Source organism: Pinus tabuliformis, chromosome 5_2 (assembly GCF_031772625.1).
Source record: "Pinus tabuliformis cultivar Carrire ecotype Pingquan chromosome 5_2, CPIR1, whole genome shotgun sequence".
NCBI lineage: Eukaryota > Viridiplantae > Streptophyta > Pinopsida > Pinales > Pinaceae > Pinus > Pinus tabuliformis.
Window position 1 is genome coordinate 642,356,506 of NC_142306.1, and position 17,739 is coordinate 642,374,244.

The 17,739-nt window shown below is 40.9% G+C and overlaps 2 pseudogenes; both read left to right on the forward strand.

Annotated features, from left to right (window-relative positions):
• Positions 1-15,932: 15,932 nt before the first annotated feature.
• Positions 15,933-16,478, forward strand: LOC149160680 (putative pentatricopeptide repeat-containing protein At3g23330 pseudogene; annotated as a pseudogene).
• A 63-nt stretch (positions 16,479-16,541) lies between these two features.
• Positions 16,542-17,161, forward strand: LOC149160681 (pentatricopeptide repeat-containing protein At1g20230 pseudogene; annotated as a pseudogene).
• The last annotated feature ends 578 nt before the right edge of the window (positions 17,162-17,739 follow it).

The window sequence follows — 17,739 nt, forward strand, 5'->3', positions numbered from 1 at the left end:
GTTTCTCCTTCAGCGCAGACACTGTGAAGGCAGTTTGCATTTCAACGCAGGTCCCGTGAAGGCTACCTGCGCTGAATGTCAAACCCACAGTGTTGGACTTGCGCTGAACCAGTTTAGCCTTGTGCAGCTGGGGTTCTCTGCTGTCTGTTGCCCCGTTTTGATCTCTGTTTTTTGCAGCCTTTAACCAGCATAGGTACCAGTCTGATAACTCCTTTTCTTTTCTTGAATTCCGCCTCTTTTTGTACAAAAAGACTGTGAGTGTTTTTATGTGTTTGTGGCGTCATTTACAGTTTTCCTTTGCATGAGTAAAGTAGTCATCCTGTAGCCTTTGATTCAGATCTGATTGATTGTGATCTTAGAAGAGAGTTCATTGGCTGTTTGCAGATTGATTATAGATTTACTTTTGCTTATTGGTTTGAAATTGTCTCTTTTAAGTGTCAAAACAAGTCTTTATTTCGAAAATCGTTAAGTAGTGTAATCTCTTCTACCCTCTCTGATTTCGAAAAAGTGAACTTGTTTGTATTGATCGTTTAAAAGAAAATTCAAAGTTGTACAAAAAGCTTTCTTTGTAGGCATCAATACTAAGAAAGCAGAAAACAAACACCTGCATTGTGCATTTTGCATTTGATAGTTTGCATGTTGGATTTAGGAAAAGTGCATTAGAGTGTAATGATTGCTCTTTGAGAAAAGATGGTGTCTTTCTTTTCCCTTAGTAGCTAGGATTTTCAAAGTTGAAAAGATATAAAGCTTGCTTATCATCTTTAGACTGCATTTAGGAATTTGTATCATACATCTCGTGGTGAACCTTGAAAGGCAAACTTTAAAAAGATCAACCTAAAATAAACTGAATGAACCTAACAACGCTTTGTAACATAACGCACAACATAGAGGTCTAGGCTAGAGACGTGTTCCGGCGTCGTTAAGCCTAGTGACTGTCGATCTCGTGGAAGGTGGGTGATTCCTCCTGAGGGACGATAGCGCTAGTACAGATTGTGCTCCCACATACCGTCGCGTATATATTGGGAGACCCCTATAGGCATATATCCTTTATCCTTAGGAAGCTGTGTCGGCCGCCCTACTGATCGCAATGCAGTGAACACAACATTCACGAAGATCGACCGCCCGTACCTTAAAAAGTATTCTGCGGTTTTGCGAAATTTTTGGCACACCCTCTGCCTAGAACTCCAGAGCAGTTTCTTTTGGCCTTTTTCAGACTCTATAACAGAAAAAGTCCATCCGAGCATTTGTCACTTCGGGCTCGTTAAAACATCGAAGGAGACTAGAGTCATCTTTAGCTTTTTCTCGACTCTTTAAACTAAAAAAGCAAGTTGTGTCTAAAGCGTCGTTAAAATTTATTTTAAACGGAATAATCATCACCATTCCCTCGTTGATCTTCGAAGTTAGTCTACCTTCATCACAAAGTTCTTGTAGAATCGCTAGAAAATCTTTTGGATAGACTAAATATGTCTGAACAACCGTCGACATCCAGGACTGTGTCATCCGACACAGCAGCGGTAGAGCTTCCTGCTGCTACTCCAACGATGTTCGCTGGTATACCATCTGTCCCAGCAAATTGTCAACAACAAGCTGGAGTCCAATCAGAGACTGTTTCGACGACATGGTTAGTTCCTATTTCTTCATCCAGATTATCATCTGGTATTTCTTATGTTGAAACTCAACAAATTAATCCAATGTGTCTTCAAAGGCCAATCTACCCTTTAAGTACTGGATTGCCACCATATGGAGGGCAGTATGCTTTTTCATTGTTCCCCCCCGGAGAACAACCATATGGGAGTTTACAACAAAGTTCAGGTCAAACTGGAATTACATCCAGCGGATGGGTACCGATACTACCTCAGCAACCAAGGGTTGCATATTCAATGCAACCAGTCCACCCTGTGTCGAATGTTGCCACTATACCTGGTATGGTGATTGCGTCGCAAGTACAAGCGCTACCTGTTGTATGTCAACCCCAAGTTTCTCAGGTTGCAATACAACAACCTCTTGTCTCAACGACTCAATCACAACCTCAGGTTAGTGCCTCCTTATCCGGAGCGACTCAGGATCAAACAAGTACTGTGACTCCTCATCTTGGTCAGTCATCTAGTATTGGTCAACAGCAAATGGTTCAACAACCAGAGCTGGTTCAAACTCAACAACCCCCATTCCAGCAATCATATCAAGGACCTGAGCAACAAGTCTTTGTAAGTAATGGGCAATCGCATTTCCAAAGCGGTTATCAACAACCATATTATAATGGTTACGCCCATCAACGTTGTCAAAGTTGCCAGCATCAAATACATTATGCTGGTATGCAAAGATCCACTGCTCAGGCGATTCCGTCTTATCCTGGGTATGCTTCGCCTAACCTGAATCAACAGTTGCCCTTTGTAGCAACTCTAGAATTACCAGATCTAAACCAGCTGACGAATGATCCAATTGCTTATGCCCCTTGGTGGCCAGCGATTCTGCATAAACTTCCGTCAGATATTCCTAAATTTAATGGAAATCCGGGTGAAGATCTGTCGAATCATGTGATGACGTTTCATCTGTGGTGTTCATCAAACACCCTGAATGATGATTCAATAAGACTTCACCTTTTTCAGAGGATGTTAACGGGTCCAGCGGCAAAATGGTATATTGAATTGCCTAGAGCTTCGTTCGACAATTTCAATACCTTAGCCACGACTTTCTTAACCCATTTTCAATTACCGATAAGGTATGAAACGGGAACAGAACTCCTAACCAACTTCAAACAGACAATGGCCACTCACATATCTGATCATATACATGAGTGGCGACGTCGTCGTAGGATGGTAAAAACGTATGTTCCCGATCAGCTATTAGCTGAATGGTTTATCAAGTCATTACTTCCTGCCATCACGGAAGATGTGGCAAACGGGGGAGTCGTAACGGAAGAGCAAGTCATCACTCGTGCACAATATCTGGACTTGGTTTACACTCAGTTCGGCACGCTCTACGACAAAATACCTGATGCCCCTAGACCGGAATTCTCAATTCCTCCTCCTCCTAAATCAAACAATGACTCTCATGCCGGCGATGGCGTGATTGGCGCAACAGACATGAAATCAACAAAGGCTATATCTAAAAAGGCTAGTAAGATTTCCGATCAAAATGCAAATGAGGAACTTCTTGCCTCGGAAGTAAGTGCCGTGTCGGACGACAAGGGTAAACAACTGAAGCAACCAGGGGGTAAGAAGAAAAAGAAAGGGAGAAAAAGGAAACCCCCTACGGGGTGTCATATATGCGATGAGGATCATTGGACAGCAGATTGTCCATACAAAGCTGAGCTTAAAAGATTCTTTAAGAGTTTGAAAACCTCAGCTGTGTTGACTGATCCGTTTCCAAACCCGGGAACCGAACTGGTTGCTAATCAAAATGCTTCCCAATCCCAAGTGCTTATGTTGTCTGTATCAAAGCAGCAAAATGATGCTTTGACGAGGAATAAAGATTACAGGAATCCAAAGCTGTCGAACAACAAGGCTAATGAACAACCTAGTAGTTCGACAACAACTTTGACCGAAGTTGTGCCACCCATCGTTCTTGAGCCAATGATAAAGTTTCAAAAGGGAGTAGTACACAAATCGACATTTAATCCTTGTGCGAAAATAACACAGATAGAGGACCTGGCCCGATCGCCATCCGCTATGTCGACACTTGGGGTACCGCAAAATTGCCTCTCCCAAGAGCAAGCTTTATTATCAGAAATAAGTGGGATTGACCCAATGGATTCCAATCTTGTGGCCTTTAATCATAAAGGATATGACCCTCAGTTACCAGCTCAACTAGCTTTCCTTATTCAAGTGAAAGCCCTCAACAAAACTGTTCATCGAACAATTATTGATGAGGGGGCATCTACATGCATTATGTCAATGAGTTGCTGGAAAACTTTAGGATCTCCAACCTTGTCGCAATCTTCAACGACATTAAAAGCATTTGATGGACGGACATATACCCCATATGGTATTCTAAATAACTTGAAAATTGAACTGGGGGGAAAAACAGTAGAAATTGATGTTGAAGTAATCGACGAAAAACTTGATTACAACATCCTACTGGGAAGGCCCTGGATATATGCCATGGCCGCAGTTGTGTCGACCTACTTCAGGAAGATTGCATTTCCCTTCCAAGGAGGAATTACAATCGTCGACCAACAAACATTTCTCCCCAACAGTTCACAAGTTACGGGAAGCATTCCAATGATCCATGGAAGGAATCATTCGCTCCAAAATATCGGAGTAGGTCTCCTAAAAGACCCTGCCTTAATGGGTACTTTTTCCCTACCGCCTCCGAGTAATCTGGCGGAAGTGGCCACAGTGGAATATGAAACCTTCTATATATAATGGATTTGGACTCCGAGGACGGTTCTTATCTCGTGTCAACCTCGTTAAAAAATGAAACAAGGAGTCATGAGGATAGTTCTTTTACTGTGTCAACCTCGTTAAAAAATGAAACAAATCCCCTGTTCAAATCTCAAAGGTAAACCTTCATTCCAACCACCGAGTTGAATGCAATGAAGCTTGGGGGGCATGCACCTCGATTTGCGTTATTATGCTGGGGGCATGAAAACTTATCTCCGAGCAGTTTTAACGCAGAATTCATGCTCGTTAAAAAATAAAACATAAGCTTGAGCAATGTTTGGCGCATTCAAGCTCATTAAAAAATGAACCTATTCCGGTAAATAACCATTGTGTATGTAACCTTATTTGCCATAAAAGCCTTGGTCGTGTTTGCACCGTCACCTCCACTTTTCATTTGGCCGATCGTTTACCTCCATTTGATTGTTTACCCATTTTGAGGAACAACTATGAAGAGTGATTTCACCTAGCCATCCTTGTGACACTGCCGTGATTGGAAAATTCCAACCTGTACCTGGAATCAGCTGCTATCCCTGTTCATCACTCGTTCCTCAAAAGACGAGTCTTCTTTAAGCTCTTTTCAATTGACTCGTAAAATATGAAAAGATTGTCGAGTTTTGGCCTTCCAGCTCGTTAAAGGACAGGAAGAGCTATCCCTCTTCTAGATTTTAATCTTTTTGGACCTGAGGGATTATTGCACAAAAAGGTCGAGTGCTTGTTTTATTCGGCTCGTTAAAATTATCGAAAACTCATCCCTTCTGTATTGTTTTATACTTTTTCAGACTTAAGGGATTAGATGACGAAAAAGGAATTTTGGAGTTAACTTTATGTATCTTTTCAGACTCTCTAAAAATGAAAAGAACCGAGTTATCCTTGTCGTTAGACTCGTTAAAATTATTAAATAGCGACAAACTTGTCTTTAGATGAGAACGAGTTTCACTATCGCTAGGCTCGTTAAAACATAGCGATGGGCTTGCCCGAAGGGCAGGTTATAGAACAAGCATATGTTATCCTCCTCAAGCTTGACAAAAATAAAGAGGTACTGGTCAGCAATGACTGGGGAAAAATTGGGAGAAAACTAAAGAGAACTTTGATGGTAGCAGGTCGCTCTTGAACATGACACTTTTCCTCCGTAACACAATCGGGTTGGGTTGTTTCATTCATCGGTCACATCACCATGGTCTCGCCATACCATCCATATTTGGGGTAATGCTACCGATCCATCGCATCAGTGTCGCCATATGTTCAAGAGAAGTCGTTCAGAAAGAGTCAACCGGGTCCCATCCACTGCCATACATTATCCTTCATCCATTCATGACCGCCACCCTGAATCATATGTCACAGATCGTTTTCACCTCCATTAAAATCATTAGCTCCGTTCCATGTCACTGATGTGGGATTCATTAAGGCCCTCCTGTGACGGATCGCTTCTTGTCGACATCAGCTCATTATCCAAGAAGTTGATCTAGGAACAACCCCTTCAGTACTTTGAAGCTTGCATGCCTCAATGGCAAGTTTCTCACTTCCGGCGACAGGTATACATCAATGACCTTCGACCAGGAGATTTTGTGTGGTGTTCGACGCCAAGTCCTTTATACACAGCACGTGAATTGTACTGCAGTACCTTGAGGGTCATTATCATTATCGGTGATTCCTCTCGCGCTTGTTAACGGTTTACATCATTGACCGGTAATCAAGTGATGTCTTTCCATGTTCGAATTCAGCGCAATTCTCACATGGATCGACTTGTACTTAGAGTGAAGATCGAACGATTTTGAAGACCCCGGATCTAGTTTCATCCATCCGGGCTGCGATATATATTCAGGAAAGATAAAGACATTTGACATGTACATCATTGCAGCAGATGATCATCCTACTCAAAGGATGATAATTTCGCCAAAATTATCAGTCTACCATCAGACGATCGTCTGTTCTATGTACAAAACTGAATTTATAAAGCTGAGCATGGGAATACTCGCCTCAGCTAGATCATGAAAGCAGTATGAATCATAATGTATTGTATTGTATCTTATTACAGGTCTCCTCCCAGCAGATAGATGAACTTCGGACCCTCCTGGATAAAGCATTTCACCCGATAAACGGCCTCATACTTTAGGGGGCAACTGTTATAGACATTTTTGTGCCTTACAGCATTGAGCATGAAATGTCCATAATCAAGGGATCCAAAGTCCCTAAACATGTTGTTTCTACCCCTAGAGGAACAAGGCTAACTAACCACAGCAATTCACAGAAGTTCTCCACCTGAAAACACTCAAAAACAAGCCAATTCTGGATCATGTCAACTGCTCCACTGAGCATCTGCACTGAATGTCAACTGCTCCACTGTCTACCTGCATTGAATGTCAACTCCAACAAAGGCTACCTGCGCTGAGCGTAATTGGACAAGTGGCAGGCTCATTCCTCAATGTGTCAATGCCCAGGAAGCTTCCAAAATGACACTTACATCAAGGAATTCGACTGGTGATGAGTAAGAGGTTCCAAATCTCCAAGTGGAAGCAAGAACCTCCAAGTGGACTCAAGAACTGATAGAGGGAAAGGACACTAGTCAGATCTCAAGCTGACTCATCCTCTCTCCAAACATCTATATATGGATCTCACCTCCATGGGATCTAGGGGCTGGAATTTTGTGATTGCAAAGAATTGCTGTTGGTTTATGGCTGGAAACATTGGGTGCTTAATGCTTTGAAGGGAGCTGAAGAAGGAATTCCATTCTACTGGGAAGGAGATGCTAGATTGGAGCCCTATGGGTTGTATCTCTTCCTGAACCCTGTTACTTATCAATAAAGCTATCTTGATTCTTTCCTATATGCTGGTGTATTTTGTATGATTGCATTAGTGTATTTGATTTACTTCTAATCCTGAATCATTTATGAATATGTATATTTGCCTTTGCATTGTGTTCTTCTCTTGTCGCAAGTAGCTGTTCTCTTGTCACAGGTAGCTGTTCTCTTGTGATCTCGTGAGATTCAAGTAGCTGTTCTCTTGAGCAAGCGAGGAGACAAGTAGCTGAGGACACACAAAGGGAAGAGGATCTAGATCGAGGGACAACTGGAAGACAACGGTAAGTCTGCCAATCTCCCCTCTTTCACATTTCATAAAGGAAGAAATCATAATAGCTGTATTCGTTTGTTGCTAAGGCGCTGTCACACCTTAGGTGGATAGGATCATCCTGCATAGGCATTTTTCCCCACAACACTACCCTCATAGGTCTTAATTTCCTTTTTGGTGAACAATCTCCAACTTTTAGGAAAATATGGTGCAGTGGCTCCAACCCCTACAGATCATTAGGACAAACTAAGAATAGCACAAAAGATGAAAGGTTGTACAAAACAACTTATTTTTCAAACAACTAATCCAACATCAGTACCTAAACTTTTTCATGAAGATATCATATTGAGAATGTTTGAAAAATGGTGTAAGGGCCTAATTCAAATTATTAGAGTCTCAATCTATTATACACTAACAGATCTATTTTCCTATTGTTTAAAAAAAGAACTTGCTGACCTTCTTACATAGATTTAAACATTTAACATCTTATCACTTTATCATAAGCAACATAAATTAAGGTGAGCATTCCATTGATATCAACTTAACAAGAGTGGTCCATGGAAAATACCTGTTCCAGCGGTTGATGATGATACCTTTGACTTATAGCTCCTGCTGAACGCTCCTTCTCACCGACCCAACCAGATTTACCTCCCAGCCAACTAGGAATTAAATTCCTAGCCCAGGAAACCTCCACAGGTTCCCTAGCCCTCCGTGCCCAAGTCCAACCAGATATAGTGTGTCCTCAAGAAGAATGTGCAAAACTAGATAATGATACTTTCCTCCTCTCAAACCCAAGAAACCTCCACAGGTTTCCAAGGTCTCCAAAATCATGATAAGGCCAAACAATCACAACCAACCCCCACAATCCTAAGTAAGACTCCAACCCCCCTTTTCTTCCTTCCCCCTTCCCTTTTTATACCCTCCTTCCCTTCTCCATCTCAACCACCTCTCATTAATGTAATTAACTTCTCATCCATCCTTACAATTGACTTCTCTTCTCCCAAGTAAGCTAGGGGTACATTTGGAAATGTGACATGAATATAAAATTGAGAATTTAATGGGAAAGGATCATGTCTTCTCCCAAGTAAATCTGAAAAGTACATTTGGGAATGTGAGGTGAATATATATATATATATATATATATATATATATATATATATATATATATATATATAATTAAATGGAGAGGACCATGTCTTCTCCCAAGTAAATGTGAGGGTACATTGGGGAATGTGAGATGTAATTACATGGAGGGGACCATGTCTTCTCCTTAGTAAATGTGAGGGTACATTGGGGAATGTGAAATGAATATATATATATTGATAATAAGATGGAGAGGACTATGTCTTCTCCCAAGTAAATGTGAGGGTACATTGGGGAATGTGAGATGTAATTACATGGAGAGGACCATGTCTTCTCCTTAGTAAATGTGAATGTACATTGGGGAATGTGAAATGAATACATATAATTTTGAAATAATGGAAGGAGACCATATCCTACCTAATATTGAATTTGAGAAGGTAAGTGGGGAATTTGAATAATGGAAATCATGAATTTTATATTAGACCAATATTTCTCAATATTTTTAGATAATGTAAACATTAAGAAAATTTGTAGGATAAGATTTAAGTGGGGCATTACATACACCCCTCCTTCAGAAAACTTCGTCTCGAAGTTAGAATGAAAAGATACAAGGAGTTTGAAAGCATAGCAAGCCAGAGAGAGTTATAGCATTAAAATTTGATAAGTCAGATAATGACATTACTTCCCATCAAGAGTCTCCAACTGATCTATATCTTCCTATCCACCCTGGCCTACTTCCGTTCTCGCCCTATCCGTCCTCTAATGCCTTATCAGTGGCAAAGGCCATACTGACCACTGATAAAACCGACATGGTGGGAGCATCGAATGCCTCGAACGAACTTTCCCCAGCAAGAATCTAGCAATCGTCATCACACGTCTAGGGGGAGCATTCAGCTGTCCTCCCCACGATTCCAGGTTTCGGAGGATACATGGTGGGAAACACCCCCACCCCTCCTTCAGAGCACGAACCACATTACAGAGCTCGTTGGACTTGTCATTGAATAATCCAGTCAGGTCGTCTTGCCACCTGTCATTTGCATTTTTTCTCGTCTCATAAGAGTGCATATCAAGTAGATACCAAATGAAGTAAAATAATGTACATTATACCTTCCTCATGAGATGTCTCATCCTTCCCTCTTGGCTATCACATAGTTCTTTTCTCTTGCGGGTTAGCTCTCATTCATGCATTTATATAACCACAAGACATATAATCATCACATTACTAAGTCTAGTATCCATGTGTCAATCTAGGTATTCTCGCTAAGTCATTCATTTAAATAAATAATATCCACTTGAGCTATATATGAACCAAAATAATTTTGATAAGTTACGCACTAGATAGTCCATCACTAAGTGAGTCATACATGTAGTCCATACATCAGCCATTTCTATCATTAATATCAAATCTATCAACTGATTCATATAAGTAGTTTTATGTGTCAACCAAATGCATCAATATTACATAATGTTCATAAATAAATAACATGGGAATAGGATCTTAACATAGGTGGCTATCTAAGTCAAAATAGGCATCACAGATGCTCAAAAAGTGAGGGGTAGTCATGATGCATAGTCTCTGCATCCTCCCAGGTAGCAGATCCTGGGCTATACTTGTCCCACTGGACCTTAACTTGGTCCACCATGCGATGTCTGAGCTGTCGAACCCTACGGTCCAATATGCGTAATGGTTCTACCATTACGGTTCCCATGTCCGAGACCTGCAAGTCCTGCCAATACAGTTTGTGAGATTCATCAGAAACATAATGTCATAAAACAGATACATGAAAAACATCATGAGCGGCAGTACAAGACGATAGGCAACTGGTCCAATCTTCTCTTTGATCCTAAAAGGTCCTACGAACCAAGGTGACAATTTCGTGCCCTTCCCAAACCGGATGGTGCTTTTGTTGGGCCAGATACGAATAAAAACTTGGTCCCCTACTTCATAACTGCGATCAATCCTATGTGAATTCGCATAACTCTTCCGTCTATCCTGTGCTTCCTTTAACCTTTGCCGGACCTGCTTTACCTGCTCCTCCATTTCTTGAACTAATTCCGGGCCAACTATCACTCGGTCCTGCAACTTTTCCCAACTCAATGGCATCCTGCTAGGTCTTCCATATAGAGCTTGATAAGGAGGCATCCCGATTGAACTATGATAACTGTTATTATAGGCAAACTCTACCAATGGTAAGTACCTTTTGCATTGAGTCTGATTATCCATGACGTACATCCTAAGCATGTCCTCCAGAACCTGATTTACTCTTTCGGTCTGCCCATCTGTTTCTGGATGATATGCAGTGCTTAGGTTTAACTGAGTTCCGAGTGCTGACTGCAAACTTGTCCAAAACCTAGATGTAAATTGGGAGTCTCTATCAGAAATGATCTTTGTGGGCAATCCGTGCAGTCGAATAACTTCATTGACAAACACTCGCGCCACATCTGTAACATTGTAAGTGTCCCTTACTGGGATGAAATGGGCACTTTTGGTCAATTTATCAACTATAACCAATATAGCATTGTGCCTCTGGGAAGTGAGTGGCAAACCCACCACAAAATCCATGGAAATTACTTCCCATTTAGATGTAGGGATGTCATGAGAGGTTGTAGGAGTCCTGCTGGATGTCGATGATCAGCCTTCACTCGCTGACATTCAAGACATTTGGCGACAAACTGGACTATGTCATGCTTCATGCCTGCCCAAAAGAAGAGTTTCCTTGCATCTGCATACATCTTCTTTACCCCAGGATGTGCACAATAGAGTGCTCTATGAGATTCTCCGAGGATGGTTTCTCTTATACCCCCTTCCTTAGGTACTTACATTCTCCCTTGGAATCTTAATAGCCCATCTGGTTCAAGGACATATCCTTCAAACTTTGGTTCTATCTGTTTCCCATTTTGGATAGCTGAGATGACTTTTAAATACCAACTATCTTCAAAGTGTTTCTCCAATATCCGCTCCCTTAAATTTACCTTTAAGGCTACTAGGGAGAAAGTTCGTGGCCTCCTGCTTAGTGCATCCACCACTACATTCTCCTTTCCCTTGATGTATGAGATTTCAAAATCATACTCACTCATGAATTCGCTCCATCGCCTTTGTCTGGCGTTCAAATCCCTTTGAGTGAAGAGATGCTTTAGGCTTTGATGATCTGTTCTTAACTCAAATCTTCTCCCAATGAGGTAGTGTCTCCATAGCTTCAAGGCTAACATCACTGCTGCCAATTCTAAGTCGTGGGTAGCATATAGCCCTTCATTCTTCTTCAATTTTCTAGAAGCGTAAGCTATTACTCCGCCTTCTTGCATCAATACTGCACCCAATCCCTCCGTCAAAGCATCGGTGCAGACAGTGAAGTCTTTTCTCATGTCTGGTACTTGAAGGATCGGTGCACTAGTTAGTAACCTCTTCAGCTCTGTGAATGCAGTGCCACATTCATTTGTCCATTCATACCTAACTCCCTTTCGCTGTAATGTGGTGATGGGTTTTTCAATCCTTGAAAACCCTTCCACAAACCTGCGATAATACCCAGCTAGCCCCATAAAACTATGTACCTCATGGGCATTTTTTGGTACTGGCCAATCCATTATGGCCTTCACCTTTTCCGGGTCAACTGAAATCCCTTCTCCTGAAATGATGTGCCCAAGGTAATGGACTTTCTTCTGAAAGAAGGAACACTTTGACAATTTCCCATACAATTGATTTTCCCTTAAACAAGTCAATACTACCCTTAGGTGCTTTTCATGCTCCTTTCATTCTTGGAATATATAAGAATGTCATCAAGGAAGACTTGCACGAATTGGTCCAAATACTTCCTAAACACACCATTCGTGAGGCTCATGAATACTGCTAATGCATTGGTTAAACCAAATGGAACAACTACGAACTCATAGTGCCCAAATCGAGTTCGAAATGCAGTTTTTGAGATGTCTTCCTCCTTTATCCTCAATTGGTGGTACCCAGATTGTAGATCGATTTTTGAGAAGACCGCTGCCCCCTTCATTTGATCAAATAAGTCATCTATTCGAGGTATTGGGTACCTATTCTTTATCGTGGCTCTGTTTAAGTCTCTATAATCTATGCATAGGCGCAGGGAACCATCCTTCTTCTTGACAAAAATTATCGGTGCACCCAAAGGGGAAATACTAGGTCTGATCAATCCCAAGTCTAAGAGCTCCTTTAATTGCATCTGCAACTCACAGAGCTTTGGAGTGGTCATCCTATAGGGTGTCTTAGATATTGGTTCTGCACCTGGTTTCAGATCAATGGTTAAATCAATCTCTCTTACAGGAGGTAATCCAGGCAATTCCTCTGGAAAAACATCCTTGAATTCAGCCAAAACTGGATGTTGATCCAGGGAAGGTCCTTTCTGGTCACTTACAGTCTTGACCAAATACAGTTTGCGACCTTGTATGAGACAACGTTTTACCTTCATCATGGATATGAATCGTAGGGACACTCCCCTCTTGATTCCACAAATCTCAATTGGCCTACCTTCATCATCTAAACATATCACCTTCTTCTTGAAACAGTCTACCAAAGCTCGATGAGCTTCTAGCCAGTCCATTCCAACAATTACATCATACGTTCCCAATTCTGTGACGTATGCCTTTAACTTAGTCATACACACCCCGAGGTTTACCTAACATTGGTCAACACTAGGCCCTACTGCTTGTTTTATTCCAAAAGCCATCTCAACTTGTTTAAAGTCATCGTGCTCATAGGTTGCCAACCCACATTTTTCTAATGCAACTGGTGAAATGAAACTATCTGTAGCACTAGAGTCAAACAAAATTTTAACTTTTACTTTGTTTATCATACCTGAGGTTTCTACCACGGCAGACTAGTGTTCAACTTGTTGATTGTCAACTGCGGCATAGATTTGGTGGTGGCTACCTGCTCCCCCCATTGGTTCTTTTCCCTCTCTTCTGTTGTTACTGGTTTGAAACTCTAGGCAGTCTCGCTGGTAATGAGGTCCTCCACATCCCCAACAAGTGATGCGTGGTGGAACTTGAACCGAATGTTGTGGAGTTCCTTGGAAAGAGTTTCTTCCCCTGGAACCCCTACCCCCACTTGTTGTTCCTCACCTATGACTTTGATTTGTACGCGCCCTTGAAACTGTGGGTGAAGCTGCACTAGAAACCATTGAAATTCCTACTGTTGGTGTTCTAGGTATAACCCTGTTTCCATATGGTGGTGGCCTCCGACTTCCCCCCCTTGGAAGGTACGAGGGGCCTTCCCCATAAACCCTGTTTGACGTGGAAAGATGGCTCTGCCTTCACCCTTTAAATCTAGGTGTTATTTGACATAACGAGCCTATTCTACAGCTTCTGCAACTGAGGATGGTTTCCACATCCGTACCATTGCCCTAATCTTAGGTCTCAATCCATACATAAAATGATCTGCTTAGCGCTGATCAGTATCCATGTAGGAAACATACTTGACCAATTCCATAAATCGAATTTCATATTCTTCTACAGTACGACCTCCCTATATCAGGGCATGGAAGGCTCCTACCTGTTGTTCTTCATAATATGCTGGTAGGTACTTCTTCCTAAACCTCTCCTAAAACAATTCCCAAGTAACTGTGTCTGGAGTGAGGTGTAGTTGACGCTCCAAGTTACCCCACCAATTCAGAGCACTATCTTTGAGTTGGAATATTGTTATTTTGGCTTTGAAATTGGAATTGTAATCCCTTAGTGCAAAACACCTTCCCATCCCCTCTAACCAGGCTTCTACACACTCACTGGCATGACCTCCTGCAAATTCTGGGAGTTTAATCTTCTGGAGCTCTCTAGTAATGTCCTCAATTGGAGGTCTTCTATCATAATCTCTAGATCCCTCGGGGTTTCCTAACCCTGATGAAGGGTGTTCCCTTTCCATTTCATTTGTTTGGCGTCCTCTTAAGGTTTCATTAATTGCTTCCAAGGAACACAGGATGAGAGTCAATTCTGGTGAAGGTAATGGGTTATTTGAAGGAGGTCCTTGTGAAGACTCTCCAGGCCCTTGGTTCCTTCGTGTCCTCACCATTTTGATTTGTTCAAATCTGCATGATATCTAAGACTTATTAGCACTATTCCTAGCATTTTCTTCCACACTCTAAATAGTCCATAGAGAACCCTAAGCAATAGATCAATTCAAGTTATGCCAAGTTTTGATGCCCTAACTACTGTCATGACCAAGTTTATTTTTGAGAACCCAGGGTTTGATGTCCTAACTACTAGCATGATCAGGTTTATTTTGAGAAACAAGGGTTTGATGTTATAGCTAATAGCATATTATTATATGTTTGTGTGCAATAACAAATGTTTATCTATTGATATATTTGATATCATCAAATTGTGAAATTTTAGTGAAATTTCATGAACCATGGAAGTCGGATGCTTCGGTTTTTTTTTTTTTTTTAACAAAGCTTAATGGTAATTAGCATCATTGTATAATTATGTAAAGGTCCCATTTAATTTATGTTAAATTATGAATTGGCATGTGAATACATTTGAAAATCATCCACTATATGGTCCATAAAACTAGAAATGTCTTTCACACAAAATATGTATAGTTAATTCACATTTGATATAATGTAACTTTTCTTTTGAATGATCCTCATGACAATGTACAGGCATCAAAATAATTTTCTTTTTTTTTTTTTCATTGAAAAAAAAATCTGAAATATCTCTATCTTTGTCACCTTTTCTAACAATTACAAGTTATCATGAATTATATTAAATAGAGATTCACTAGGGAGGTGACGCATGGTGACTCCTCTTCTTTTAGTGTCAATATGTTATTTCATTATAAATACACATTTTTCTAAAACAAGCCCAGTTCTATTCTTTGCAAATTTCATGTTGTTCTACCTGAGCATCTTGAAGCAATAAATCACACCAAACTGGTAGCACTATAAGTATCATGCTATGTGCTAATGGTCAAATATATTAAAAATGGATTGGTATACAACCAGGCAAAGGTGTTCCCTCATTTCTCAGTAGCCTTGGATTTTGTTAGCAATTATTTTCTATAGGATCAACATGAAAAAATTTATTCATATCAGATTGGATTACGTTTCAAAGTACTTGTAAGGCGAAGCAACAGAAGCAACATATGATAGCAGCATTCTGAGAAGGTTGTGCAAGCAGGGTGGGTTGAAAGAGGCGCTGAAGACATTGACTGAAAACATCTCTGTAAAATCTTCTGACTATGTTTCTCTCCTGCGAGCCTGTGCTGATAAGAGGGCTCTATCAGAGACTAAATTACTACACACCCACATGATAACAAAGATGGGATTGGAGCCCAAAAAAAAAAAACATATTCGTACCAAACACGCTCATCAACACATATGCAAAGGGCGGGAGTTTGCAGGAGGCACGCCAAGTGTTCGACAAAATGCCTGAACGAAATACAGTTTAATGATTACGGGATTTGCACATAATGGGCTAGTTGAGGAGGCCATTAAGTTGTTTAACAAAATGCCTAAACGATATGCGATTTCCTGGAATGCCATAATTTCTGGCTATGCCCAAAATGGGCAGTTTGACAAAGCCTTGGAGCTCTTTAGACAAATGAGAGTGTCTGGTGTGAAGCCACATCCAGACACCTTTGCCAGTGTTCTTCCAACTTGTTCCAACTTGGCAGCTCTGGAACACGGTAGAATGATACACACAGACATAATTAAAGGTGGATTGCAACCAAACACATTTGTGGGGAACCCTCTGATTGATTTGTATGCTAAATGTGAAACCATAGAGTATGCGTACACGGTATTTGACAAAATGCCTAGACGGGATGTGGTCTCATGGACTGCAATGATCATGGGACATGCAATTCATGGCCGTGGGAAAGAGGCCTTACAGCTCTTTGAACAAATGCGTTTATGTGGAACAGTCCCAGACCATGTGATCTATGTTGGTGTCTTGCCTGCGTGTGCCCATGCTGGCCTAGTGGATGATGGCTAGCACTACTTTGATCAGATGAATAGACTTTATGATATAACACCTCTTAGAGAACATTATTGCTGTATGGTAGATCTTCTTGGTCGAGCTGGTAACCTGTATATGGCAGAATATTTGATCAACAAAATTCCTATGAAACTTGACTCTGCCGTGTGGGTGTCTCTGCTCGGTGCCTGTAGAATTCATACCAATATAGAGCTAGGGGAACGTGTGGTAGAACACCTTTTTGAATTGGATCCTAAAAACGTTGCAACTTATGTGTTACTTTCAAATATCCATGCAGCCGCAGGCAGGTGGGATGAAATTGAAAAAGTCAGAAAATTGATGAAAAAAATAAAAATAAAAAGGAAGTAAAAAAAAAGAAGCAAGGCTGCCGTTGGATTGAGGTTAATAAACAGGTATATGCATTTGCGGCAGAAGAGCAATCACTTCCGCAGATGGAGGAAATTTATGCAGAGTTGGACAGATTGTCTGGGGAGATGGAGGAGGTAGGCTATGCACCTGATACAAGATTTGTACTGAATGATGTGGAGGAGGAACAGAAGGAACATAACCTTTCCTATCATAGTAAAAAGTTGGCAATTGCATTTGGGCTCATCAATACAACCCGTGGGACACCTATCAGAGTCATTAAGAACCCTAGAGTGCGTGGTGATTGTCACACTACTATGTACTTCATGTCCTAGCTGATCTTTAAAATTAAAAGCTTCAGGCATGCTGTATTCTTTATCAAAATTGTTGTATTTCCTTTTACTAGAAGATCCCAACAGCTTCTTCATAGATAACATTTCAAAGATAAGTTATCCGACTGTCTTGTTCACAACTTCGATTGTGAACAAGACTATAACAGAGTCGTCAATTTACAGGAACATGTCATCATAGCTTCTGGTCTGAAATAATATCATAATACTGTAAATCATACTGAGCTGAATATGCCATATATATAAGGGAGAATTCCATAATGCAGAGGTTGCCCTATAATAGATTGATGGCCATATAGAGTGAGATCATATAGTTTTGTTTTAGTGAGACCATATGTGATTAAGAGAGACCGGGACCAAAACAAAGCAGTTCATGTGAAAACAGGATCATAGGGCAAGAGCATATGCTGATATAAAGATGCTATATTGCCACTACCAAAGATGTGATGTCATTACCATATTGATTCTATATGACGAGACCATGGCATTAGTGTGAGAATATCTGAGCATGAGAGAGACCTCTAGCCATAGATGAGCGAGAATATAGAAGAGTGGGCTATTTG